Here is a 26,730-nt window from a genome sequence, read left to right as displayed (position 1 = left end):
GACCCACTGCCTGTAGGCCTGCAGGATGTGTCCCTAGAGGAGCCAGGCCGGTGCGGGCGCTGGGGACAAAGTACACAGTTGCAAGTCACAAGCTGTCACGGTGGGGGGGGGGGGGAGGAGAGGGAGTTAGCGAGCCCCAGCCTTCAGGATAGAAGAGTGCATGTGTGTGCGTGTGCGCGTGCGCACGTCCATGTGCAGGCGCACACGTGTGTGCCCGCCTGTGGGCATACGTGCAGGGGCTTGTAAGTCTTCAGTTAAAGACAGGAAAGGCCCAAGAGTGTTCCCAGGCGGAGAGGCTGCAGATGCTGAGCGAGGCCTAATTGAATAATTGAATGAGGCGAGCACGGCTGGCTCCACCATGGGCTTCTGGCCTGGTGGGGACAGGAGGATTTGAACCACCACCTCCACTAACTCCACACGCTCTTGAATTGAGTTAGCTGCATTCAGGCGGGCGAGGCGGGGGACAGGGCGGTGGGGGGCGGGGGGCCCCTTCTCCTGTGTCCTGAGCACCTGCCAGCTGAGAGCCCGGAGTCTGAGCTGTTAAGCCCAGGCTCGGGGGGCGGGAGGGGCTCTGCCACTGTCCTTGTCGTTGGCAGCACTCGGCATTAATTATGCTTTTAACTTTCAAAGTGGTTTCCCATTGATTTTATTTACTCTTCAAAACCCAGCATCTATCATGCTTTGCCTCCGAGGCTGCCAAGGCCCCGGCTCGTGGCTGATTCCCTTCTGCGCCCTAGTCACGGCGGAAGGGCGCGTGTGTGCCGGGCGAATACGTGTAGGACAGATGCACAGACGGGTGGACGGAAGGATGAAGCATGGATGAATAGACGGAGAGCATGGCGGCATGTTCAACAGGAATGCTCTCTCCATCACTGTACTCTTGGTAAACTGAGGCAAGCCCAAGAACTTTCCGCCCGGGTTTCGGTTGAACTGTCCTTCGAGTCTCGCCCATCCTACCACATACATGCTCTGTGGGGTGCACCTCTCCTTGGGGATTTCCTCCATCCTGCAAGTGGGGTGACCCCGCCAAGGCCCCGAATGGCTCTGAGGACCCCTGTGGCAGGTAGCTGCGTGCTGAACCTCAGGCACCGGGGTGCCAGGCCTGGTCAAGGGCTAGTGCTGGGCTCAGGCAGAGGGAAGCGGGCACAGCGCACAGCGGAGCAGGCCGCCGGCTCTCCCCGCCCCTCCCCTGCCCCCCCCCCCCCCGTGGCTGGGTGGCCGGGCGTTGCCTTGGGGAGGCGCTGCGGCGGCCTCCTGTGGTTTGGGGTGCACTCTCTTGGCCTGTAGGCCCTTGTTGCCAGCATTTTTTTTCTAAGTTGGCCCGGCGTTTAATCAGCCCTCCGTGTGTAGGGAACAGTAAGCAATGATTTAAAGACTTGACTAATTAAAACCCCCGCTCTGAGGTTGCGGAGAGAAACCTCCACAGCTGGCCCGACCCCAGGGAGGGCCCAGCCCTGCGGGGCCACCAGCTGTGGCTCCGGCAGCCCTGCTCCCCATCCCAGAAGCCACCGAGCCGATGGCACCTGGGGGTGGGGCGTGGCAGAGACCCACCCCTACCTTCTCCTGCAGCCCTGAACCTCCACGGCCCCATGTGGGGAGTCCACCCTATGCAGGACACCCCACTTCTGGAAGGGGTGCTGGGGAAGCCTGGAGGGCGGGGAGAACACAGCCACCCCCCCTCCAGCGGCAGCTGTTTGCTCAGCCACCACCTGTCCTCCCCCCTCCTCTCTCCCCTGGACCCGGGAGACCCTCCCTTCTCTCCCTCTCCCCCAGCAGTTCTCTGGGACGCAGCTTCCCTGTCCCACTCTTTCACCCTGAGCACGGGCCATGGGGGGCCCCTCTAGCAGGTCCCCACCAAAGTGCACACCCCCAGGCTCCCTCCAGTCCCCCCCCGCCCCTCCTCCTGCAGGGACCGTAGACTCTTCTAGGGGGAACAGTGTCTGGGGACAGAGGCAGGTGCTCAGCAGGAGGCTTGTCAGGAAGCTGGGAGGGTGCCGTTCTCTCCACCCCACAGGCGCCCCGGGGCCTTGGGAGCCCCTGTCCAGCCCGCCCGCACTGTCCAGAGGTGGCCTTTGAACCAGCGAGTCCTCGGTGTGTGCGTCTGGAAGATGGGACTGAGGAGCCCTGGGAAGGCGAGGGGGGACTGGGCTGGGGGTGGGGGGTGGGGTGCAGATCACTCCTAATTACCCAAGGGCCAGGCAGCCAGGCCACCTGCTTGGGGACCTGTCCGTGACGATTGGCCAGGAGCCACCTGCGACCACCGTGAGACCCCTCCCCCCGCCATTGTCTCAGAGTGCTCCCCCCGCCCCCCCCCCCGCCCCCGTGTGCGGCTCCACTCCGCCTGTGACGGGCAGCCCCCGCCGTCCAAAACAAAGTTTTGGCCATGTTGCCAAGTCCCACATCTGTCTGGTCCTCCTGCTTCCCCTCCCCCCCCCCCCCCAGCTTGTCATGACAGATGGGGACACGCTCGCGTTTGCAAACACAAATTGTGGCATTTATTCCTGGGCTCCTGGCCCCGACAAACAGCTGTGGCAAATCTTTGGGGTGGGAGAAGGGGGTGGGGTGCAGGGTTTCCTCCCAGACTTGCGGAGAGGGCGGGAGAACCAACCATGGAATCAAGACAGGCACGTTGCTAATTAGCAAGTCGGCAGGCCGTGACTGGGAACAAGGGAGGCCCGGCGAGAGCCAGGAGGAGGCTGCGTGGTTGACATGGACCCGGGGACAGGCAACAATGGCAGCAGGGGGCCGGGGGGGGGGGACAGGCCAGAGACGCAGGAGGGAGGGGACCCAAGCAGCGCCATTGCTGGACCCAACCTTGCACAGCTTGCCGGGCCTCAGTTTCCCCCTTGGTCCTTGGGGATGCTTGTACCAAAACCCAAAGACCCCCTGGCCCATGGGCCCACTCAAGCCAGGTCTGACTGCCCCGGTCCTTTCCTCCCCACCCAGGGTGCCTGGACTGGGCTCCCCTCCCAGAGCTGCTCCAGGCCCCGACCCCCTCCCCCCACCGCTTCTACTTTCCCACGCATCGTCCCCAGTTCCCATTGTGTCCTCTATCTGAGGACATTTCCTTCTGCTGCCACTTGTCAAAAACGATCCTCCAGGAGCTAGCCTGGGCAGACGCTGTCCAGAGAGCTCCAGAGAGCCTTTCTGCAGAACCCCGACGAGGGGCAGAGGCCTCGCAGCATTATCTGTTATCAGAGCTGCCACTCGGCTGGAAATTCCATTGTCAAGTCTAAGATCATTCCCCAAGGGGCGGGGGGGTGGGGTGGGGGGGTGGAAGGAGGCTGAACCGGGAGTTCAAGAACAGGCTCCAGGCAGGACTTCCTGCCATGGGGGAAGCACAGACAGACAGGGAGGAGAGGGGGGTTAGGCGGAGCTGCTTGGACTCTGAGCTTTGCAGCAGAGCCAATACACTGAGGGGCACACAGGACAGGCCCGTGGGTCCACTGGGAAGCGCCTTGCGGAAGCGGGCAAGGGACAGTGCCCAGCGGAGGCACAGTTGTGACCCAGTACCACAGCCTCAGTGGCCAGGGTGACCAGTGCAGGACAAGTTGGGGCCCTCTCTTGCCAGCCCAACTTCAGAGGTGCTAAGGCAGCCCGGTGGGGCTGGGAGGCTTTGGAAGGCTTCCCAGGGGAGGTGACCTTGGGGACGGGCCTTGAAGGGTTCAAATGAGTTTGCCCAAGGCAGGGGCTGGGGAGGCCTCTCCACGGCAGGGCAAGCTGGAGCCAGGGAAGGCCAGGGCGCCCACGTGCCCGGCTATTTTGGGAGCCTAGAAGAGTGGCCCAGAAGAGTGAGGGGAGCAGCTGTCCCTGAGAGGGCTCCCCATCAGGGGTCCCAAGGGCCAGCCTGCCGGGCAGCATCTTGGGAAGGCTGGGCCGGGGCTCTGAGAAGAGGGACGCTAAGGCCAGAGCCTTGAAAAACTCCAAGCGGAGGAAAGGGAGCAGGGACAGCAGAAGCCAGTGAGAGGCCTGGGGGACAGAGGCAGGGAGGGGTGGGGGACAGCAGGAGCCCCAAGTTCAAAGCTAGGAGGCATTTCTACCCCCCGGATCCTCCACTCACTCGCCTATTTTTTAATGTAATGCGGAGGGGGGGGGGGTAGGAATATGGCGGAACTATGGTTGATTGTGAAACTCAGAAAAATGGAGCGGCAGACCAGTGTGTAGATGAAAAGGCTTGTTTCTGTGAAACAACGGAAAACGCGCACCCTGTATCTGCTTTCCTATGCTTGCGTTCAGGTATAGCTCGCCAGAGGGCCCCCCCCCCAGAATCCTCCCCTCACGTTCCCCCTTTGGAGGACACGTGGGGATGAGGACAGGGGGAACACATACTTAAAAGTGCCCCCAGCCAAGGGTCCATCCCGTCCTTCAAATAACCTCTAAAACCAAAGTGCAGTGGGAAATGCAATGGGAACTGCCACAGCGCTGGAGGTCCACGGGTGGCTAAGGCGCTCCCCCAATGGCGACAGGGGACCTGGAGGGTTGGTTTGGGCCTAGAAGGTTCCAGAAGGCGTGGGTCTCCTCACCCCTTTCCTGAGCCTTCTTGTCCCCTGACCGGCGGGGCGAGGACCCTGCGCCGGCCGCTACCCCCGGCCCTCGGCGCACCGCCGGCGCCCCCTGCTGGCGGGTCCCCCTGGCCTCGCGGCCACCGTGCCAACCCCAGCAGGACTTGCGGAGACTGGATGTCTGGCGTGGCACTCACCCCGTCCCTCCACACCCCCCCCCCCGACGTCTATATTTCCTAAAACAATGGCACATGGTGGAGGAAAGATAAGAGGAGCGCCATTATTAATGAAACAGGTGAGGGGAGGGGTATTCATTATCGTTTCCAGCCTAATGAAGCCCGTTGAAAGCTCTCTCTGGAGTGATCAATCCTTCCCGGGACCCTCAGTCCTGCCAGCCATGGAGTCACAAGCTTGTCATAACTCATGTCACACAAGTCACAACCCGCTTCCCCCGAATTCCCTCCATGCCGCCCGCTCGGGAGGCCTGAGAGCGAAGCCTGATAACACATTTTGAAACACAGAATTTCACACCTCATTGTGCAACCATTAAGATGACGCCGCAGGTGATTTTTTTTCTCCCCCCTCCACCCCCCCCCCAATGCCCATTCTCCGGCTCCTCCCAGGCGGCGGGGGGCTGGAGGGCCTCCCCCCAGGGCGGGGCTCCGGGGGGGTGTCCAGGGCTGGTGGCCTGCTGTCAGCAGTGGCTCAAGAGGGCATCTTAGTCCTCCTGAGCATGGCACCCTGCCGTTGTGGGGGGGAAGCAGGGCCCCTCAGAGCTGCTCTCCCGCCCCCCGTGGGCCCCTCGCCCAGCCCTGGCCGTGCAGTTACTGCTCCTGACGTCCGTCGGTTCCCAGCAAGCCCGGCCAGGTGGCTGGGGCTGTCACCTCTCCTGGGAGCAGCACAGACAGCTGCTCCAGACACAGTCCAGACATCGGGGCCTGCTGGGGAGCTGGGGGGGGGGTGGGGGGGGTGGGGGGGAACCTCCCATCTCCACCGAGAGCCCGGCCACGCAGGCAGAGCCGCCAGGGAGAAGCCAGCCAGCCCGGGAGGAGGGGGCACGCGGGAGACCAGGCTCTGGGAAGAGCCAAGGGCCACGAGGTGGATACGGAGGGAGGGGAGGCCCGGCCAACGCCCTGTCCTTCCACTCTCTCTGCAGAGGCAGCACGGGCCCCCACCTTTTCCAGTGACCCAGAGCCCCAATCTTGGGGCCTCCTCTGTACACACACCGAGCCCATTTCCAACCTGGTTCTCTGCACCCCCGTTGCACAGGGTTATGGAAAGCACCGGATTCTCTCTCTGGCTGTCGTGGAGGACCAGGAGGAGGGGAGGGGCGGGCAGGGCAGGAGGCTCACAGCCTAGGGCAGGTGGAGCCACCCAGAGGCCGCGGCCTGTAACACCAGGCCGAGGGGAGGCCCGCCAGGTGTGCCAGGTAAAGGCAGAGAAGCAGGTGAAGCCTGGGCTGCGCTCCAGGTCGCCTCCAGGGCCCCTGGGGGGAGGGGGAGCAGGCCCAGAGCACCCTCGTCACCCCTGGGAATCTGAAGCTCCTGAGGGCCGGGGCAGGGGCAGGAAGGAGGGGGAGGGGCAGGCGGGGCAGGCCTGTCAGCAAACTTGTTTCTCAGCTGGTGGTTGAAGGGGGTGGCATTGTTTCTGTTGTTTTTTGTAAATAAAAAGTCACTGTTTAGAGAAATTTTCCAGATAGCTGAAAACTAATGAGAATTGCATCCAAAGAAATGTGCCAGCGTGGGGCCTTCGTCCCCGCCCGCAGATTCCCTCTCCTCTTTATCTCGAGGGCAGAGCTAGCGTACATCTCCGTCACTGGCTGCATCAGAGTTCGCTGCTGGACCATGGTTAGCTGCTAGATCTTTGTAGGTGTTTGTTTGGTTTTATTGGGCGGTACTGGGGTTTGAACTCAGGGCTTCTCCCACTTGAGCCCCTCCTAGCTGCTAGTTTTCAGCGGGGACATGTGGGGATTCATATCACACTTGCATTGAGGCGACAGGAATCTGCTGGGTCACATTGCTATTTATCATTTTCCCCAGCATTCAGATTCATTGTTTCCACAAGTTTTTCAAAAGTAGAATCTGTCTCTGAGCAGAAGCAGATACAAATATGGATGGAGGTAAGGGTGCGGCTAAGCATACAGATACAAATGTGTCTTTTTGAGGTATGGGGGTGAACCTGGTTCCTCACTGATCACTGACTACTGAGTCATAGCACACACACCTCCAGGCCCAGAAATCTTTTTCTTTAAATAAAATAGGGAGGAGGAGGAGGAGGAGGAGGAGGAGGAGGAGGAGGAGGAGGAGGAGGAGGAGGAGGAGGAGGGGGGGGAGGGGGAGGGGGAGGAGGAGGGGGGGAGGAGGAGGAGGGGGAGGAGGGGGGAGGGGGGAGGAGGAGGAGGGGGAGGAGGGAGGAGGGGGAGGAGGAGGAGGAGGAGGGAGGAGGAGGAGGCTGAAGTAGAGGCAGATGTTGAGGGCATAGTTCAGTAACAGGACTTGCTTAACATACACAAGGCTTGGTCTTTAATCCTTAGCACAGGGCAAAAAGGAAGGAAGAAAAGAAGAGAAGGCGAGAAAGAAGGAGGAGGGAGGGAAGGAGAAGGGAGGGAAGCAGGCAGCCAGGAAGGATTTAAAAAATAGAATTGACCTGAGCCGTGTGTGTGTGTGTGTGTGTGTGTGTGTGTTTGTGTTGCTTTTGTTATTTATATTTGGTCAGCATGGGACTTGAACTCGGGGCCTGGGTGCTGTCCCTAGCACTATCCATGTAGCTCGGGTCCACCAGTGGATGGGGGGGGCGGGCAGGCCCCGAGGGAACACGCCAAGAGGAAAGGAGGGTTCCGCCTGTCCTCCGTCCTGCTCCCTGACGGGGTGTAGCCCTGGAGATCTGTCAGGACCCCCCCTCTTTTCTTCTCCCCTATACACCCCTGTTCCTGCCCCACCTGACACCCCAATGCCAGTTTCATCCCTGCTGTGTTGGCTGCGGGGCCATCTCCACTAGCAGCGCTGACGATGCATGGCTCGCTTGCAGCCCCGGCCGGGCCTTGCGCGGGGCGCTCCCCTGGGCCCCACTCCATCCTGCAGCCACCAACCCCTCAGGAGAGTCCTGCCCCCATCCCCATCGGCCCAGTGACAGTGGCTCAGCCCACCAGGCAGCCGGGACTGAGAGCTCCGGCTACAAGAAGGTCAGCACCGTCAGTGCCACCTGGAAGGTGGGAAGCCACCCAGAAGGCTGAGACCTGCCAGCCCAGACAGGAAAGCCATGAGACTCTTCTCTCCAACTAACCAGCAAGAAGACTGGAAGCGGTGGCGTGGCTCAAATGCTAGAGCGGCAGCCTTGAATGGCAAGAGCTAAGGGGCAGTGCGCTCAGGCCTGGAGTCCTGGCACCCACACACAAAGACTAGCACTGCATCAACACATCGCTTCAAAGTCGCCCTGCCTGGAGGCGGCAGTGCCCGCCGGCCTGCGCGTCCGCTGTCCTGGGCCTTTCAGGACCCAGTGGCTACTCTTCCCCTCTGGGCCGTTGTCCTGTGCCATGGTGACACTGCTAAAAATCACCCAGAAAACAAGAGATGCCTACAGGAGGCCCCTGCCTGGGCCTGGGCTGGGGCGGGGGGGCCTGGGGCCCATCCCTGCTGGCTCAGCCTGGCCCGCACAGCCAGCTGCTCGCCCATAAGTGGCGCCCCCTGCTGCCTTCCTCCCCGCGCTGTCCGGAGATGCAGTGATGGGGCGCTGACGGTCCCGCTCTCGCCCCCCTCTCGGTGACTCACGGGCACTCGAGGCCAGATCCCTTCCGCCTGGGACCCCTGAAGTCCAGCCACGGTCAACACGGCCCGAGCAGACAGACAGACGGCCTTTATCAAGCCTTCCCAGACACCCGGTGCTGCCACTGGCCGCCTCCAGGAAGGGAGGCTGCTGATGGACGGGCTGAGACTGCGGCCTTGTTCGGCGGAGCCGGAGCCGGGCCTCCCGTCTGGCCCCGTACAGCAGCCCTCCTTGTTTGGGGCCGTGTTGATGTTGGAGGGCTCCCAGGCGCGCCCAGTGCTCTGCGCGAGGTGTTCTCCAGCTGCTTCATGGAAATTATTTTATGGTACAGGTAGGTGTTGGGCAGCGCCCACCCTGGAAATGTCCTCAGGCTAAAAATACCGTGCTCCCCCCCCGCCCCCCGGGGAGAGCCCCGGGCCTGGGCGCCCACCTTCCGGATCCCGGGCCGCAGCGGGCACCCGCGAGCAGACATGGATCGGGCCACGCTCCAGCTGGAAGTTCTTAGCCCAACTCCGCCCGCGTGCTGAGGGCTCGGTCCCCAACCAGTGGGGCTATCGCGGCGGATCCCGGAAATCCGAGGCGGCGGAACCTCCTAGAAAGTTGAAGAAGCGAGTCTTCTTGGTTTGCCCCCCCACTTCCCCGTCCCCGTGAGGTGAGAGCACCCCATTGCACGGTGGTCTGTGTCACCTCAGGCCCAGAATTGACAGAGCCAAGGACCGTGGCCTGAAATCCCTGACGTCACCGGCCTAACAGAGCCTTTCCCTTGCTCTTTCAGGTGTTTTGGTCACTGCTACCGAGAAGAAGGAACACGGGAGGCCAGGTCTCGACCCAGCAGCCCAAGTGAGCTGCTTGCCCACGCCCAACGCGCCCTGCACCCCAGTTTGTGGACCTGCGGAGCCTATCTCAAAACTCGGGGTGATAATGGGGTAAACAAGTGGGAAGGACTGGGCGCTGGCAACGCCCTCCTGAGCACGGGCCGGGGAACAGGGGTCTCCGTCAGACACAGACTTCACTGTCTAGCCCAGCCTGGCCCCCAACTGCCGATCCTCCCGTCTCAGCCTCCTCCTGGGCTGAGAGCGGGCGGGGATGGGGGAGACCCACGGGGGAGTCAGACGGCCTTGACGTGGCCTAGGCCCGGGGCCTGGGGGACTGAGGGGCCAGCCCCGCCCGTGGAGTGCGGAGAGGAGCTCCCAGCAGAGAAGATCCGGGGCTGGATGCACAGAACCAGATTGGGAGGACACGGGGCTTCTTCGTGTTGAAGGAAATGTTACAAAATTAGATTCTGGTAATGGTTGTACAATCTTGTAAATTTGCTAAACACTATTCAATTATACTCTTCAAATGGGTGATCACTGTGATCTATAAACTCCATGTCGATAAAGCTGGTAGAAAACCAGCCCCCTAGCGGGGCGCCTGTGGCCGAGGTCTGTAATCCCAGCCCCTCGGGAAGCATTTGAGGGCTGAGGTTCTAAGCCGACTTGGAAAGTTCACGCGGCTCTTACCTCCAATGAACCGTCCACAAGTCAGAAGTGGAACTGTGGCTAGAGGGGCGGAGCAGCAGCCGCAAGCAAAAAGCTAAGGGACGGCAGCCAGGCCCTGAGTTCAAGCCCCAGCACCGGTACCCGACCAGGCGCAGGGAATCCTGGCCACCATGGGACAGAGGCCGAGGTGGCCGCCCCTGAGCCCGCCAGCTGTGTCCGGACTACCCTGGCCCTGCAGGCCCCCCGTCCACCCCCACCCTCCCTGGTCACCGCCGCCCCATCCCTGTGAGAAGCCGGGGACGGCTGCGGAGATGGGAACTGACCTGTCCTGAGCCAGGTGCTGGGTGCGAGCCGCCTCCTGCGGGTCCCCACGCTAGGCACACGTGAGTGCCACTGGGGTACCGACAGCAGGGCCCGGGGGGCTCTCAAACACCCCCGTCTGCCTTCAGAGCACAAGCCTTCGATGATTTCTTTGTTGTTTGTTTTGGTTTGGTTTTGTGCCAGCACCGGTGCTTGAACTCAGAGCTTTACACTCTTGCTTTAGCTTTTTCACTCCAGGCTGGGACTCGACCACTCGAGCCACAGCTCCACTTCGACTCGCCGCCGGGCAATTAGAGACAAAGAGTCTTGCAGACGTTCCTGCCCAGGCTGGCCTCGAACGGAGATCCTCAGATTCCAGCCTCCTGAGTAGCTCACGTGACAGGCCCGGGCCACGTGCGTCTGGCCTTGCTCTGTGTTTGGTTGGGAAAGAGGATGCGGAGATCAGGATTCAAGGTCAGTCTTGGAGACTCCTGGCCATAAGAAATTTTTTTTTAAAGGACGAGATTTGGAACAATGAATCCCAGGTGGCCCGGGATCGGGGACAGAGTCAGCACCCGCCAAGACTGGCGTCTGTGTGGTTGATGCCCCTTCTGCTCCTCGAGGCTGCGGGGAGGCCTAAGGAGGCCGCACTGGAGCCACCAGACAGGAGTGCCAAGGGCTTAGCCCGTGTCCCCCGTGCCACCCTAGGCCGGGCAAGGCCTTGGCATCCGGCCAAGCCCGCGGCGTGCAGGGTGAGGCCCGGCTCCGGCTCCCGGGGCGCGGTGCCGGCGTCTTGGGAAGTCAGTGGAGGCTGAGAGCTCGGCCTTCCCCCGTGGGTTGATCCACCGACAGGTCTGGCATTCCTTGGCTGAGGTGGTGGGGCCCCGCTGGGGGAGGGGGGGCCCCGGGGCCTGCCTCGTTCCTGGCCCCTTCCTCTGTCTGTGAGAAAGTCCGCTCCCCACCACGCTTCCACCATGATGGTCTGCCACCCAGGGGCCCCGAAACCACGGAGCCAGTTGACCGCGGGCCGAGGCCTCTGAAAACGGGAGGTAGAACTAAGCCTTTCCTCCTTCAAATGTTTTCAGGCATTTGTCATCACGCTAATGGCAAACTAACCCAGACCCATCCTTCTGTGGGGACAGACAGCAAACATGATGGCGAGCTGCCGCGAGAGTGGACAGGACGGAGCGGGAGGCCCAGCCGCAGCCGGAGCCCCGGAAAGCCTGTCTTCTGAATCCCAACCCACGCTTCCGCCGGCATCCGGACAGGAGAGCAGCCGGTGCAAAGGCCCGGGGGCAGGAGCGCTCGGTGTTTCCAGGCTACTGTGGAGGGTGGGGGGTGGAGGACGATGGTGGTAAGGTGAAGGAGCACTAGAGCTGGAGCCGCCAGGGCTGGGGGCATTTCTGTGGACTTGCCTTTGACTCAGTGGGACCCACGGCTGCGGGCTGGCGCGGGGGAAGGGCACGGGAGGTGGCAGGAAGCCACGTAGGCCGTCTGTGGTCATCCCACGGAGACGAGAAGCCGGTTTCCCTCAGAAGGCCGATCTCAGGAAAGCAAGCAATCGCAAAGGCACCCCAGCTGGGGGAGGACCCCAGGATGGAGCTGGCCCCGGAGGAGCCGGCACCAGGAAAGCCAAGAGGCTCCGTCTGGAGCATGGCAGATGGCAGAGGCCCACGAGACGCCTCCGTGGCGGCCCTGGGAGGGAATGGATGGCCGACTCCAGGGAGAGGTCCTCGCTGCAGGCGTAAATCCAACGCTCAGCAGTCAGGGAGTGGGATTTACAGCCGTGGACAGGGTGAGATCACCGGCAGGGACCCCAGATGCCCATCCCTGTGGCCTCCGTTAGCCGTGGCTTCCTGACAGCAGAGGCGTGGCTTCCCTTCCTCTGCGCCGGGGCCCCAGCCCGGCGCCCACCCCGCCCGGCGCCCACCCCGCCAGGCGCCCACCCCGCCCGGCGCCCACCCCGCCCGGCGCCCACCCAGCCCGGCGCGGTGCAGACCCCCTGTGCCCCGGGAGGAAGTCATTGGCTTTGGAGCGGCCACCCCAACACCACGACCACACTGCTTACCCAGCGCCCAAGAGGCAGAGACCCGTCCCCCCAACACTACAGAAGCGGGCTCAGAGGCCTGGGCGGGGCCCTGAGCGCGGGGTCTAAGGAATCGATGGGTTCCTGGGGGGGGGATTGGAAGGAAGCCTTGGACGCCGTCCCTCTGTGGACCGTATTACCCAGGCCAGGACCAGCCGCGCTGCCTTCCGCCGTGCCGGTGCCCGGCCCGGGGGGGGGGGGGGGACGGAGGGTCTGCGGCGGGGCTGTCTGGCCTCCGTCCCCCATTTACTCTCCTGGCACGCTGCGCAGGATGTGAAGAACCCCCGGGCTCTCACCTGCGCGTCCGCACTTGGAACGGCTCGCTTGGCCAAACCCATCTGGGGCGATGCTATCTGGGCGGCGCGGGGGAAGGGCCCCCGCAGCTAATGCCCTTCTTGGACCGAGCGTTTCCATGTCTCTGCCCGCTGTCTGTGTGCCAGACGGAATCCGCTTCCTGGAGAAGGGAGACGGCCTCGGCGCGGGCTGGCACCGGAGAGCAGGGGAGCCGCCGGGGCCGGGCGCTTGATCGTCATCACAGAAAGCTCCGGAGGGCGCTTGAAAGGTGCCAGGCCCCGTGCCAAGCAGCTTCTAGGAGTTGCCTCGTCACGACTTCCTCGACGGCCTGAGAAACACGGATCTGCCCTCTCGGCGCTTTTCAGATGAAATGGCTGAGTCTCAGAGAGGCAGAGCCGGTCCCCCCCCCCCCGACCCCCAGCATGGAAGACAAAGCCAAGTGCCAGCCACCTCCCTCCAAGGCTTCCCCGTGCCAGGCTGGCAAGAAGGGTGGCGGTGTCTGGGGGCATCGGAGAGCACATGCATGCCAACACCGGGGTTCCCTCAGCCCCTGTTGTCATCAGTGTTCTCGTGAGCAGGGGAGGAAACTGAGGCACGGCTCACTTAAATCTCCTTCCAGGACCACAGAAAACGCAGGCTCTGCAGCCTCAGAGCTAGGGGCAGAGCATGCTCACGTCTTCTGGGCCCGGTGAGCAGAGGGGGAGGGGAACCGTGGGCGGTTCCCAAGCGGGGAGCGGGGGCCATAGGGGGTCAGGCCGGCCCTACGCGGGACGTCCCTGCCTGGTTCCCGCCTGTTCTGCAGGCAGGGAAGGGTCTAGAAAAGGGCTGGCTCCGGCGGTCGAGTGGCTGCCAGGCAAAGGAAGCCCTGGGTTCAAACCTAGGAATGGCTGGCCACCATCCCCGCCTGTACAGACCCATACCTGCAATCCTAGCCACTCAGGAGGCGGAGATCTGAGGATCAGGATGCAAAGCCAGCCTGGGCAAATCCATGAGACTCTAGTCTCCAATTAACCAGCAAGAAGCCAGACACGGCGCTGGAGCTCATGCGGTAGAGTCCCAGCCTTGAGTGGAGAAGGCTATGGGATAGCACCCAGGCCCTGAGTTCAAGCCCCGAGATGGACACAAAGACCAAACACCTAGAAATGTGTCCCTGGAGTCAGGAGTCTGGGAGAGGAGGAGGCGAGAGGGGAGGGTGGGCTCTGAGCTCAGGAGTGTGGATTGAAACTCCTTCCCAGCCCCTCTGCGCCCGTCGTGGTTCTGCTGGACCTGCCCCCCCCCCCCCCCCCCCGCCCCAGCTCATCCTCCCAGGGCCTTCCTGCTTCCTGCAGGGGCTCCGGCCTGGCCCCCTGAGGGGAAATACAAAGCCACAGCGCTTGGGTCTCTTCCACCTGTCTAGCCGGGAGCAGGGTCCCATCCCACCTTGCCCACACAGCCGCTGTGTGACCGCACATGAGTGACTCGCATCTCTGGGCCTCCTGTCTGCAAAGTGAGGGGAGAGACTGCCATGACACAGGAAGGCCTGAGCATGGGGGGGGGGTGCCCCTCTTTCTCCACCCCTGGGGGAGGCGTGGTGTTGGAGGGATGGACAACACCAGGTCTCCACCCTGCCTGCAGGAAGCGCAGTCCTGGTCCCAGTGAGCCCCTGCTCGGGGGTCTCTCCTCACTAGGCCGCTGAAACCACCGTCTTGGGGGGCGTACGGGGGGGTGTCAAGTGACTTTTGAGGTCAAACAGCCCCGAGTTTCCCAGTCTCAATGTACCCACCATTCCCCAGGTGTGGACTCAGATCCTACGCAGAGGTAGGGCCCCCCCTCACCCCCGCCCCTATGCACAGAAGGAAAAGTCCAGAAGGAAGAGACAGCTCTCCAGTGCTTGGTTTTTAAGATTCACTGAACCTACCGACTCGCCGCAAAGCAGCTTACTTTCAAATTAGTCAGCAGCATGAGTCACTGCTCAGCCAGCTCTCTGTGGAGAATACAGATGAGGCCGGCGGCCGGGGGGCCCCCCCGCGGGGGCCGGCGGCCATCACGCCCCCTCCAGCTCCCGGCCCCCCCCCCCCCCCGCCCGGCCAGCACAGGAAGCGCGGGCCCTCCGGGACCTGGCCCGCGCAGCCCCCTCCGTCCAGCCTCGGGGGTGACGAATCCCCGCCCCCCTCCCCAGCCTGGGAGCAGGGGCCGGCCGGGCGGCCCCGTACATCACGCCCAGATGCCCAGGGCTGACGGCGGGGATGGGAGGCCCAGGGCTGCAGCCTCGCCGGAACTCGGAGGCCGGAGGGGCGGGGGGGGGGGCGGGCGCAGATGAGGCGGAGGCCGGAGGCGGAAAGAAGGGAGAGGAGGAGGAGGAGGAGGAGGAGGGCCCCCCCCGGCTAGGTCCACTTCCTGTGGAGGAGCCCGGCGCCCCCATGTTCACGCTCCCTCCTTCCTTCCTTCCTTCCTTCAGTGGGCCACAGCGAGTCACCCATCAGTCCTCACCAGCCACATCCACACCCTGTGGAGGCCCCTGGAGGCCCCGTGCGCTCATTCATTCATTCACTCATTCACTCATTCATCCATTCAGTGCGCACAGCGAGTCACCCATCAGGCCCTCACTCCCTAGTGCTGTGAGCGGAGCCCCTCTCGCTCCGGAGCAGGGGTGACCCGGAGGGCTGACAGCCCCCGGGCGGAGGCCCAGGCTGGCCCCTGGCTCTCATGACCTCGGCTGCCCATCTCTTCACCTGCCGGGGGAGGGAGGGAGGGAGGGGAGGGAGGGAGGGAGCAGCCTCAGGCCTGACTTGTGCACAGTGGCGAGGCTGGGCGCCCCGCGTTCCACCACCCTGCGCTCCGCCAGTTCCTCCCGCAGGACCAGGTCCACAGAGCCGCAGGAACCCTGGCCGAGGCAGGGCGGCTGAGGTGCTGTTCTTTGTCCTGGGCTCCTGGAAGATTCTGGAAGGGCTGGGCAGGTGGTTCTGCTTAGAACGAGGGCCCAAGGGTCGGGTTCAGAGGAAGGGGCACAGCCTTGGTGTCAGTCCGCCTCTGCTGGGGACCCCCAGGACTGTGGGCAGCCCCGGGTATCCAGGGAGGCCCAGGACCTGTCCGGGGGACGGCGGGGGGGGGGGGGGGCACTGAGCCCCAAGGAAGGAAGTGCGGAGGCCTAGGAGGTAGACAGCGCTATACTGGGGAGTCAGTTGGGGGTACTCTCAGCACCTCCTCCTCCCAGATTCCTGGTCCTGACAGCACTGGGAAGGAGGCTCAGGCTCAGACGTGGGGTTCACCCCCCTCAGGGCGCTGGGGGGGGATGTCAGAGGACGCGTGGCTGGTGGAAAATCTGCGCTCAGCGTGCAAGTCTGGGCACAAGCGGTGCAGCCTTCTTTTTACCTCTAAAAGGTGGTGGGGGGGCAAGGGTATTTAAGTGCTTACAGCAATTTTGACAGAGGAAGAGACTCTCCAGGACGCCAGGCCCTGCCCCCCCCCCCCAGCTTCCCGCAGCCCGCCTTCTGCCGCCGCAATCAGAGGCGTGACCCGATTTGTTCTCTGTCACTTTAACTTGTCATGTCTCATTAGCCGACTCTGCGTTTGGAGTTCTCTCGCACGCGCACGCGCAGTGCGCGGCTCTCGGCCCTGCCATTTCAACGCCAAGCGAGGGGTCGGCCGACGCACGCCCAGTCCATCCGGCCCTCCCTGCACCCCACGGAAATCCCCCCCCGGAGGGACCTCAGTGTCCGCACAGGCTACAGACTGTGGATGGTTCTGGATCCACGCTGAGATAGCTCTTATCCTGTGGCTGCAGTGAGCTCGGGGGTCTCCTCCATTGCTTGGGGTCCCTGGGGTGTCACATCATCTTGCCCTGAGCCCCCCCCAATGCTTGCCCCCCTTCGTCTGTCAACAGAGCTCAGACTGTTGAGTGGAGCACATGGCCACCCGTGCAGCTCTGTGGGCCTCGGCCTGGCTCCCGAGGCGGTCTTCCCCGGGCTGCTGTTTCCCCGTGGGTTTAGGACACTTTCATCTCGCACTGGTGTTGGTATTTGCTGGGCGCTGGCGGCTCCCGCCTGTCATCCAGCTACGCCTGAGGCTCGCGATCCGAGCGGGAAATCTGGGAGGCCCTGACCTCCCGTGGGGCGTCCTACCAGACGCCCCAAGTGGAGCTGTGGCTCCAGTGGTAGAGCGCCAGCTTGGAGTGAGACAGCACTAGGCCTCGAGTTCAAGTCCCCAGTGCCGGCGTGCACACACGAGAGCCCATGCACACGCACGCACGCACACACACACACACACACACACACAATTAGAAGTTTTTCTAATGTCCTGAGGTGATTCTGTGTGCGCCAGTTCCCCAGGACACAGCAGGGATTTCTTTTGTTTCTCCCTTTTTCTCCGGCATGGTCTTTTATCGTTGTTTTTCTAGACAGAATCATCTGGAAGAACCTAGCTACGGGCTACCATTTCTGCTCTGGGAAGATGGCAATTTCATATGGTTCTACCCCACACCGAAACGAACAGTGACAGGCGGCCACAGGCCACTGAGACAGCGGGGACCAATGGCCATTTCTCCTTTCCCCTCCGGCTAGGAATCCTGAGGTGACTTTTCAACATGACATTCGATTTTAGGAAATTAATTCCATCTCCTGACCCGCTCGTTCTTCTCTAGCTGGCACCAGCCGAGCGGCCAGACAGCAAGACGGCCGGGTCTGGGGAGCGTCGGGGACGGGGGGCAAGCGCCTCTCGTCATTGTCTCCCCTCTCCAGCCTGGGCTGGGGCTGGACAGTTGGGGGCACCTCTCCCGAGCCCCTGCCTCTGCCGTCAGGCCCGGCGCCCCTTTCCCAGGCTCGAGGCTGTCTGCAGGAGGCCGGGGCACCCTAACTAGAGAGACAGCGCGTGGCACCCGCAGCAGCTGAAGAAAACCGAGGAGAGGAAAACGGCAGGGACAGCCTTGGGCCCGGGCGCCCGGGGGACCCTCTGCTATCTGGGACCCCCCCCCCAGAATCACACATTGGCAACACTTCCAGGGTCAGGACCAAACTGGAAAGTGTTCCCTGACCTCTGCCTCTGTCTCCTCATTCCCCCCCCAACCTGCTGGGGGAAAAAACTCAGGCCTCCCATCTGGGGATTCTGAGTGCAAGCCCCTCTGGTCCCCAACGCGAGGGTTCGGGGGTCCTTGCAGGGCTTTGGGACGCCCCACCCCGCACCCCAGGTGCTCCCTCCGCGCCCTCCCTCCCATTTGACAGAGCCACAAGGATGCAGAATCAGATGTCCCTCCTCCCAGGGCCTGGCGGAGCAGGTGACGTCGTTTCCCGGGGAGCCGGGGGCCCTCTGGGACCCGGGGGTCATTGTCCTCTAGGCTGAAGGACAGGAAGGGCATTTGGCACAGGACAGCACAGGGAAAGGCCAGTGCTCTGCCTCAGGATGGCCGACTGAGGCAAGGTGGGGCGCCATGGCCCCTCCGAGCCCCTCGCGGGGGGGGGGGGAAGGGGCCCAGGGGAGGCAGCCGGCCGTCACCTGCTGCAGCCTCTGGGTGTCCGCGTTCCCACGAGGCTCCCGGTCAAGTGTGCTCAGCACGGTGCACAGTTCCTCTGGAGGTTTGTAAAAATCATGACTCAGTGGGGAGTGGAGGGCCGCCGGCCAGCCCTCTGGACGTGCCCGGCCGGGACGCCCAGGAGCGCGACCGACCCCACAGAGCCCGGCCAGCGCCCCTGGGGGCCGCGACCACCCCGGAGCCTCCGGAACAGCGTGACCCCCAGCCCCAAGAGCAGCCCCGGGCTACGGGATGCGGGTTCGAATCCCAGACTCACGGCTCGAGGGCCGCGGTGCCCAGCGAGCTCTTGCTAGGCTCTGGGTAAGCCTCCCCCCACCCCCCGCAGGAGGCAGCAGCCCCGGAGGAGGCCACGCGCGCCCCCTCCAGGCCCGGGGGGGCCCCGTGTGCAGCACAGCCCCTTCCCACCGCAGGCTTTCCGAGGAGCGGCGGCCGCAGGGCTTCTCTCAGCAGAAAGGAATGCGGGCCCAGCCGCGCGGCCGGCCGCCAGGGGCCTCGGGGTGCCGCGGAGTCCTTGGAACGGGCAGCAAGCGGGGCCCGGGGCCCCCTTGCTCCGCGTGCCCCTCCGCCGGTAATGAAGACCATCTGAGCCTCCCTCCCCCGCCCCGCGGCGGCGAAGCCGGCCAGGTCTCCGGAAGTGGGGAGGGGGACAGGGTGAGGGGCTGCCTCCCCCTCGACGGAGGAGGCTGCACGTTCGGCTGACCCCTGCTGTTCGTGGGTGTACAGCTCTACGCGGGGCTTCGGCCCTCCGAGCCTCAGTTTCCCCCACGGCAGCTTCCTCCACAATGGCTGCCGAAGGAAGAGCACGTCAGTAGGTCGGATTCCGCAGGGTGAGGCGTCCCTCAGATGCAACAACAGAAGAGCGAGTGGCCGCTGGTTCTCGCTCGTCACCCTAACGACTCGGGAGGCTGAGCTCGAGGGTGACAGCTTGAAGCCAGGCCAGGCGGGAGAGCCCTGTGAGGCTCTGATCTCCAGTGACCCACCGGAGGAACAGTGGAGCAACAGTGCTCAGGGAGCGCTCTCAGGCCCTGAGTTCAAGGGAGGGAGGGAGGGAGGGAGGGAGGGGAGGGAGGAGGCTGGCCCGCAGGCAGGGGGTGAGCTCCCCAGCACTGGGGGCAAGCAAGCTGCTGGGTGGGATCCTGGCCCCCCACACCAGTCCCAGCAGCCTTTCTGGGTGCTGGGGTCAGAGTGACTTGGCCTGGGGGCGCTGGGGTTCACGGGGGCCTTGGGGCTCCTCTGGAGAATGGGCTGCGGTGCCACACACCTGGAAGATGCTGCCCTAGGCCTAGAAGGTTCCTGCTGCCTCCCTGGTATCCAGGTGCGGACAGCAGAGGGGGGACACGCCTCCGTGGCTCCCTCAGACTCGGCAGCCCCCCCCACCCCCGCTTGCCCCCGACCGCCCATCTCCCCCTCCCCCCACGCCACCAGCTTCAAAACGGCCCCGCCCCGGGCCCCCCAGCCCTGCTGGCCCCCGGCCCTGCGTCCCCGGCCCCTGGCCCCGGCCCAGCCCAGCTGCAGGGCCTAATCCCGGCCTGTGGGAAGCAGCCCGGGGCGAAGCAGATGGGGCCTGGGCCCCGGCCTCGGGCGGGCGGATTTGACAAACTTGCTCAACTGCGATTCTCCGTGGCTTTGGGGAGCTGGGCCCCGGCCAGGGCGTTATCTCCAACAGCTGCGGCCGCAAAGCACCAAGGGGGAACCTTGGGGCCCGCAGAGCCCCCCATCCTGGGTCCCAGCACCTTTGGGGGTGCTGTTCCTCGAGGTGCCGTCCAGGGGGCACAGCGGAGAAGGGAGCCGTGCACGGGATGAAATGACCCGAAGTGTGGGGCCACCATGCTGCCGAGCCCCGTCTCCAGCGAGCCCCCCACTCCCCCCCCGGGCCCAGGCTCACCCCCCCTGACCTTGCCACCAAGGACAGAACTGGCTTGGGGCCGGAGCCTGCGGTGAGGACCCCAACACGGGACCTGCAGGCCCGGCCTGGAGTGGGGTTCGGGCCTCCACGGGGCCAGGGCCTGCGGGCCTCACCAGGGCCGGGGCTCCACCCCAGGGGCCTCACGCACCACCCCGGCTGCAGACAATCCATTTCCCCCGCACGTCCGCGGAGGGAGCAGCGCCTCTGCTTCCGGCCGCCTCTGTTCCTGGAATCGCTGCCTTTTAATTACACGGAAAGGTCACCAGGAAAGAGACAGATGCGAGGCGCCAGATCGCTGCCAGCGCCCTGCCCTGGGGATTCGCAACCCACCAAGTAGCAGAGAGACAAAGCGGGAGGGGGGCAGGGCCGTGGGCCGCTGCCTCAGTCTCCCCGTGGGCCAGGGGCTGTCAGGCTGTGTGGGGTGGCCATGCTGACCCCAAACCCAGCCACCGCGACTGCCGGCAGCTCAGGCTTGGGGACAGCCGGGGAGCAGCCGTGTGTGTGCCCGTGTGTGTGTGTGTGTGTGTGTGTGTGCGTGTGTGCGTGTGTGTGCGTGTGTGCGCGTCTCATGAATGGATGAATCACATGACTCTGGGACACAAGCTCCGCCCACTGCTAGGGCTGGAGAAATCCCAGCAGGCTTCCTGAGGAAGTGGCCTGGGGCTCCCGGGACAAGCGGGCAGCTGCCAGGAGAGGAGTCATCCTGGGGAAAAGGAGCACGCCCACACCACCGATCAGCTGCCTTTCCCCACCGGTCCCTCTCTGTGGCTTTTTCCTCCTCCCCTTCCTCCCCCATCCCCTCCTCCCTTCCTCTTCCTCCTCCTCTAACCCCCTCCTCCCCCTCCTCCCTCTTCCCCTCCTCCTCCATCCCACCTCCTCCCCTTCCTCCTCCCTCTTCCCCTCCTCCTCCATCCCCCTCCTCCCCCTCCTCCCTCTTCCTCTCCTCCTCCATCCCCCCTCCTCCCCTCCTCCTCCCTCTTCCCCTCCTCCTCCATCCCCCCTCCTCCCTTTCCTCCTCCCTCTTCCCCTCCTCCTCCATCCCCCCTCCTCCCCTTCCTCCACCCTCTTCCCCTCCTCCTGCATCCCCCTCCTCCCCTTCCTCTTCCTCCCCCTCCCCCTTCATTGCCCCTCCTCTCCTTCCTCCTCCCTCTTCCCCTCCTCCTCCATCCTCCTCCTCTCCTCCTCCTCCCCTCCTCCTGCATCCCCCTCCTCCCCTTCCTCCCTCCATCCCCCTCCTCCCCTTCCTCCTCCTCCCCCTCCCCCTCCATTCCCCCTCCTCTCCTTCCTCCTCCTCCATCCCCCTCCTCCCCTTCCTACTCCTCCCCTCCTCCATCCCCCCTCCTCCCCTTCCTCCTCCTCCCCCCTCCTCCTCCACCCCCCTCCTCCCCTTCCTCCTCCTCCCCCTCCTCCTCCATCCCCCCTCCTCCCCTTCCTCCTCCTCCCCCTCCTCCTCCATCCCCCTCCTCCATCCCCCCTCTTCCTCTTCCTCCTCCATCCCCCCTCCTCCCCTTCCTCCTCCATCCGCCCTCCTCCCCTATCCCCCCTCTTCCTCTTCCTCCTCCATCCCCCCTCCTCCCCTATCCCCCCTCTTCCTCTTCCTCCTCCATCCCCCCTCCTCCCCTTCCTCCTCCTCCCCCTCCTCCTCCATCCCCCTCCCCTTCCTCCTCCTCCTCCATCCCCCTCCTCTCCTTCCTTCTCGCCCTCCTCCTCCATCCCCTCTCCTCCCCCTCCTCCTCCAACCTCCTCTTCCCCATCCTCCCCTCCATCCCCCCCTCTGCTCCAGCTTGATGCGAAGGCGCCCCTGTCCCTTTCAGGACGCCCGTCCTTGCAAACTTACATCTTCCCACCCTCCCCCCATGGCCCCCCGAAGCCCCAGGGAACCCCGGCTCCTGGCTCCTCCGCATGGAGCCCCTGCCCACCTCCCAGGCGAGCTGGGCAAGGACGCGAGGACTTGGCTGTCACCCCTGCAGGGCCATCTCGCCGGGTTGGGGCATAAGTCAATAACAATTTTGAGGGAGAGAAGTAAGTATTCTTTCTAGATTCGATTTACCAAATTCACAGAATGCCCGCCCCGGCCAGCCCCCCTCCGGCGACGTGCGGCTCATTTTTAAAATACATACCAACGAACAAGACATCAAACCACCGCCACGATGGAGAAGCACCACCGCCACAGACGGCCTGTGCGTCTCAGCCGCGGAGGGGGCCGGGGGCCAAGCCCCCCGCGAGCTGCCCGCCTGGGGGGGGGGCGCGCACGGTGTGCTTGGTTTTTATTTCTTCCTTTGTGCTCAGACACTTCCGCCCACGGCGGGGTGGACAGATCCCTTTAGGATCAGGGAAGGGGAAGAAAAGACAACTCTAAACGCAAGAAAAATGCATCCATATTACTGATTACAGTGGAATTTTCAAAAGCTCCCCCCTCCTCCGGTGGGCGGGGCGGGGAAGCCGCCCGCTCCCCGGCGCCGCCCCCAGCCGGCGACTTTGCACACGGCCCTGTCTGCCGCTCGCCTGACCCGCAGCCGGGACCCGGGGCTCTGCACCCAGGCTCCCCAGTGACTGCACTGGGGGCTGCGGCCCGGCCCACGCAGGGACCGGAGACGGCACTGCAGGTCACCGACAGCCGGGGGGGGGTCCCAGCCGGCCCCGCCCGTGTCTTCCTGCACCCCCCGCCCGCCCCCACCCCCGCCCCAGGGCCCCCGCCACCTCCCACCGTCCATGACCAGCGCCCAGACCTCACACGAGGCGCGGAGCACCTGCAGCAGAGCAGCCCCTCCCCCAGGGGGCGCATCTCAGAAAAGGGCCCCACAATCCACCCCGCAGGGTTACCTCAGCCCCAGCCCCAAGCTTCTCCCCGATCAGGCTCCCCCCACGGGCGGGGCAGGAGCAGCGAGGCAACCCGCCACCACGAATGGAGAAAGACACCCCGTGGAGTACTAGCCGGCCATGAAGAAGAACAAGATTCCATCACTGGCGGGAAGAGGGATGCACCTGGAGACAATCGAATAAGCAGGCGGCCGGGGCTCCTACCTGTGGTCCTAGCTACTGAGGAGGATGAGGCCTGAGGGTCATGGTTCAAAGCTAGCCTGGGTAGGAAAAGTCCACGAGACTCTCATCTCCAATGAAACAGCAAAACGCCAGAAGTGGAGCCCGTGGCCAAAGTGGTAGCGCACCCGCCCTCAACAACAACAAAAACAGCGAAAGCCCAAAGCCCCGAGTCCCATCGCCAGCACTGGCGCAGAAATAAAGAAATCCGTAACCAAAAGAAGGGGTGAAGAAGGAGGGGGCGCTGGAGGGGGGGGGCACCTGATATCCTCATATGGAGATGCAGCGAGGTGTAGATCTCCCGGGGAGGTGGGCCTGCCGTGCTCCGGGTCCCCGGGGCCCCAGCCTCCTCTCCCCCGGCCCCCCGCCCCAGCACAGTCCCCAGTTGTGCCCGCAGCAGGCCCCAAAGCAGACTACCAATCCTGGCCCGGGAGATCTGGAAGGAAAGAATGGGAAAGGATCCGCTGTGTCTTCCCTGCTCCCGCGCCGGGCTTCCCTTCCATGGCTCCCCTCCGTCAGTCAGGGCGCCGGGCCCTCCTCTGGCGGCCTCCGTCCCCGCTGCCTGGGACGCTCAGTCCAGCAGGAGGGAAGGGTGCCGCTGCCCAGCCATGGTGGACTCCCCCAACGACACAGGAAAAACTCTACCCGGGATTTGTGCTTTGGTTTGTGTTGTGCCGGTAGTGGAGCTTGAACTCGGGGCCTGGCACTGTCCCTTAGCGTTCTCACTCATGGGTGGTGCTCTACCACGTGAGCCACCTCTCCACTTCCAAGCTTTTGTAGCCGGCTCACTGGAGCTAAGAGTCTCACAGATCCGCCTGCCTGGGCTGCCTTTGAACTGCGATCCTCAGATCTCAGCCTCCTGAGTAGCTGGGAGGACAGGTGTGACCAGTCCTGTAGTATTGTTGGGGTTTGTTTGTTTGTTTTGTTTTTGGTCAGTTGTGAGGCTTGAACTCTGGGCCTGGGCGTTGTCCATGAGCTCTTTTGCTCAAGGCTAGTGGCCCACCACTTTTTTTTTTTTTTTTTTTGCCAGTCCTGGGGCTTGGACTCAGGGCCTGAGCACTGTCCCTGGCTTCTCTTTGCTCAAGGCTAGCACTCTGCCACTTGAGCCACAGCGCCCCTTCTGGCCGTTTTCTGTACATGTGGTGCTGGGGAATTGAGCCCAGGGCTTCCTGTATACGAGGCGAGCACTCTTGCCACTAGGCCACATCCCAGCCCCGTGACCCAGCACTTTGGGCCACAGCGCCACTTGTGGTCTTCTGGTGGTGAGAAACGGGAGTCTCACCGACTTTGCTAACTGGGCTGGCTTTGAACCTCGGTTCTCAGATCTCAGTCTCTCCAGTAGCTAGCTTCACAGGCGTGACCACAGTATTTCTGACCTGCCAGGGTGAGTCTGGCGTTTCCCTGGACGCAGCTGGACGGCGAGGCGCAGCGCTGGACGTGTTTGGCCGGCCTGGCTCTGTGTAGCAAGGGGAGCTGGTGACACGCGGAGCGGTGGGGGGCGGCAGGCGGGGCCGGGGCTGCTCCGGCCAGACACCGCTGTCCTCTCCCATCGGCGGCTAATGAGCCTGGCTGTCGCTGCCGTTACCTGGCGGTTGGCAGGCGGCCTGCAGACGCCTTAACCTTTTCAGCTCTTAAAGAGCGTGTTTACCAAAGGATGAAGGATGGCGCAGCTGGTGCCGGGCCCTGCCGGGGCCGGAACAGCCCGGGGGGGCCCACAACCCCGGGAGGCCCTGGAGAGACAGCCTGGGCCTGGGGCGCCCGGCCACAGGGGTGGTCACGCCCAGGGGCACCTGAGGCTCTGCACCCCAGCATGCAGCTCTGACTTAACCTGTCCAGACTCCGCAGCACCGAGGCTCTGCTAGGAAGGGTATGGAGAGGGCACACCCGTGACCCCCCACCAGCCCCCCACCAGCCCTCTGCACACCGCGTGCCTCCTTCCTCGTCCCCCCCCCCCCCCCGCCCCAGCCCCTCTCCTTCTGCTTCCAGCTGCCGCTCCGCAGGTTGCTCACGGGCTCTCGGGGCCCGCCCCTCCGCGTGGTCCCCGGGCCCCGCCCTTCCGCGTGGTCCCCGGGCCCCGCCCCTCCGCGTGGTCCCTGGCCCCCGCCCCCTCCGCGTGGTCTCCCGGCCCCGCCCCTCCACGTGTTTTCCGGGCTCCGCCCTCCGCGTGGTTCCCTGGCCCCTCCTCTGCGTGCTCTCTGGGCCCCGCCCCTCCGCGTGGTTCCCGGGCCCCGCCCCTCCGCGTGCTGTCCAGGCCCCGCCCCTCAGCGTGGTTCCCGGGCCCCGCCCCTCCGCGTGGTCTCTGGCCCCGCCCCTCCGCGTGGTCTCCGGCCCGCCCCTCCGCGTGGTCTCCGGCCCCGCCCCTTTGCGTGGTCCCCCAGGGCCCCGCCCCTCCGCGTGCTCCGGGCCTTGGCCTGCTTGTGCTCAGGGAGAGGCCAAGGCCACCGCTCCTGCCCATCGGGGGGCATGTAGCCCCCCTCCGCCGGCACACGGGAGGTCCTCAAGGTGGCCCGCACCCGCAGCAGGCGCTGGGGGCGGATCTCCATCCAGCTGCGGTTGGAATCGGACTCACGGATGGCGTTGGGGCCCGGCCCTGGGACACAGTAGGTGCTCACAAAAATGCCAGCTCAGGAAAGGGCGATGCTAACATCCTCCCCCCCTCCCTCTCCCCCCTTCTCTTTCTGCCTTTTTGCTTTTCTGGTGCTTTTTGAGGGCGTGAACTCAGGGCCTCTCCTCTCACTTAGATATTTGGGGGGGGAGCTAAAGCAGGTGCTCTACCTCTTGAACCACAGCTCCACTTTGAGCTTTTTGCTGGTTAGTGGGATACAAGAATACCATGGATTTTATTTTTTTTGGTCCGGGCTGGCTTCAAACTGCAATCCTCAGACCTCAGCCTCCTGAGTAGCTGGGATGACAGGCCAGAGCCACCTGAGCCCGGCTAAGATCAGCCTCTTACCTGGTCATACTCCTTCTTAACAGTAGCTGCAGCCACTGCAGCCCGGAGTGGGTCAGCAACTCGCGGAAGGGTGCACAGCACGCCCTGGCCTGTGTCCTTGGCGCTCGTCCCCTTCCTCCTGTCTCCCTTTACCAGCAGTAGCCAAGGCCCTGGGAGACTCAGCCTTCAGGTTCTGAGGCAGTAGGGTCAAAGTTCCAGCCTCCCTGGCCCCCAAGGAAAATGGGGTCCATGGCTAGTAGGCACTTCTTTCCCAAACCTTCAAGGTCTGGAACTTCAACTGTCGTCCTGTCTTTTTTGGCAGTGCTGGTGATGGTTGGTCCTGGGGTTTGAACTCAGATCCTGGGCGCTGTCCCTGAGCTCTTCAGCTCAAGGCTAGGGGCTCTACCACTTTGAGCCACAGCGCCACTTCTGGTTTCTGGTGGTTAAACTAGAGATAAGAGCCTCACAGACTTCCTGCCTGGGCTGGCTTTGAACCGCCATCCTCAGATCTCAGCCTCCTGAGTAACCAGGATGACAGGCGCGAGCCACCGGCGTCATGGTGCCCAGCCAGTTCACTCTGTCTTTGTCGCCGTCACACGGTTGTTTCCCGAGCAGTTTTCTGGGTGGCACGATGCCATCTCAGAGGCCTGGGCCCCCCCACCCCATGCCAGGGGCCCAGCCCGACCCAGGACAGGGGTCCTTTGGCCCATCACCGTTTCACACGAGAAAAGTAAAAAAAAAAAACAAAATGCAAAGGTAGGAAGCCGGCGCATGATCAGAAGGAATAATTGCCTTCGGGTAGCAGAGCTGAGGATCCGAGGCGGGGCGGGGGGGCGGGGGGCTCCTCATCCATCACCCCACCTCGTAGACTTTGAATATTAAGCAAAGTTTTATTTATGGTTCTTCCTGCGAGCTTATGGCTCTC

This window comes from Perognathus longimembris, chromosome 14 (genome assembly GCF_023159225.1).
Source record: "Perognathus longimembris pacificus isolate PPM17 chromosome 14, ASM2315922v1, whole genome shotgun sequence".
Taxonomy (NCBI): Eukaryota; Metazoa; Chordata; class Mammalia; order Rodentia; family Heteromyidae; genus Perognathus; species Perognathus longimembris.
Note: the sequence above shows the minus strand (reverse complement) of the source record.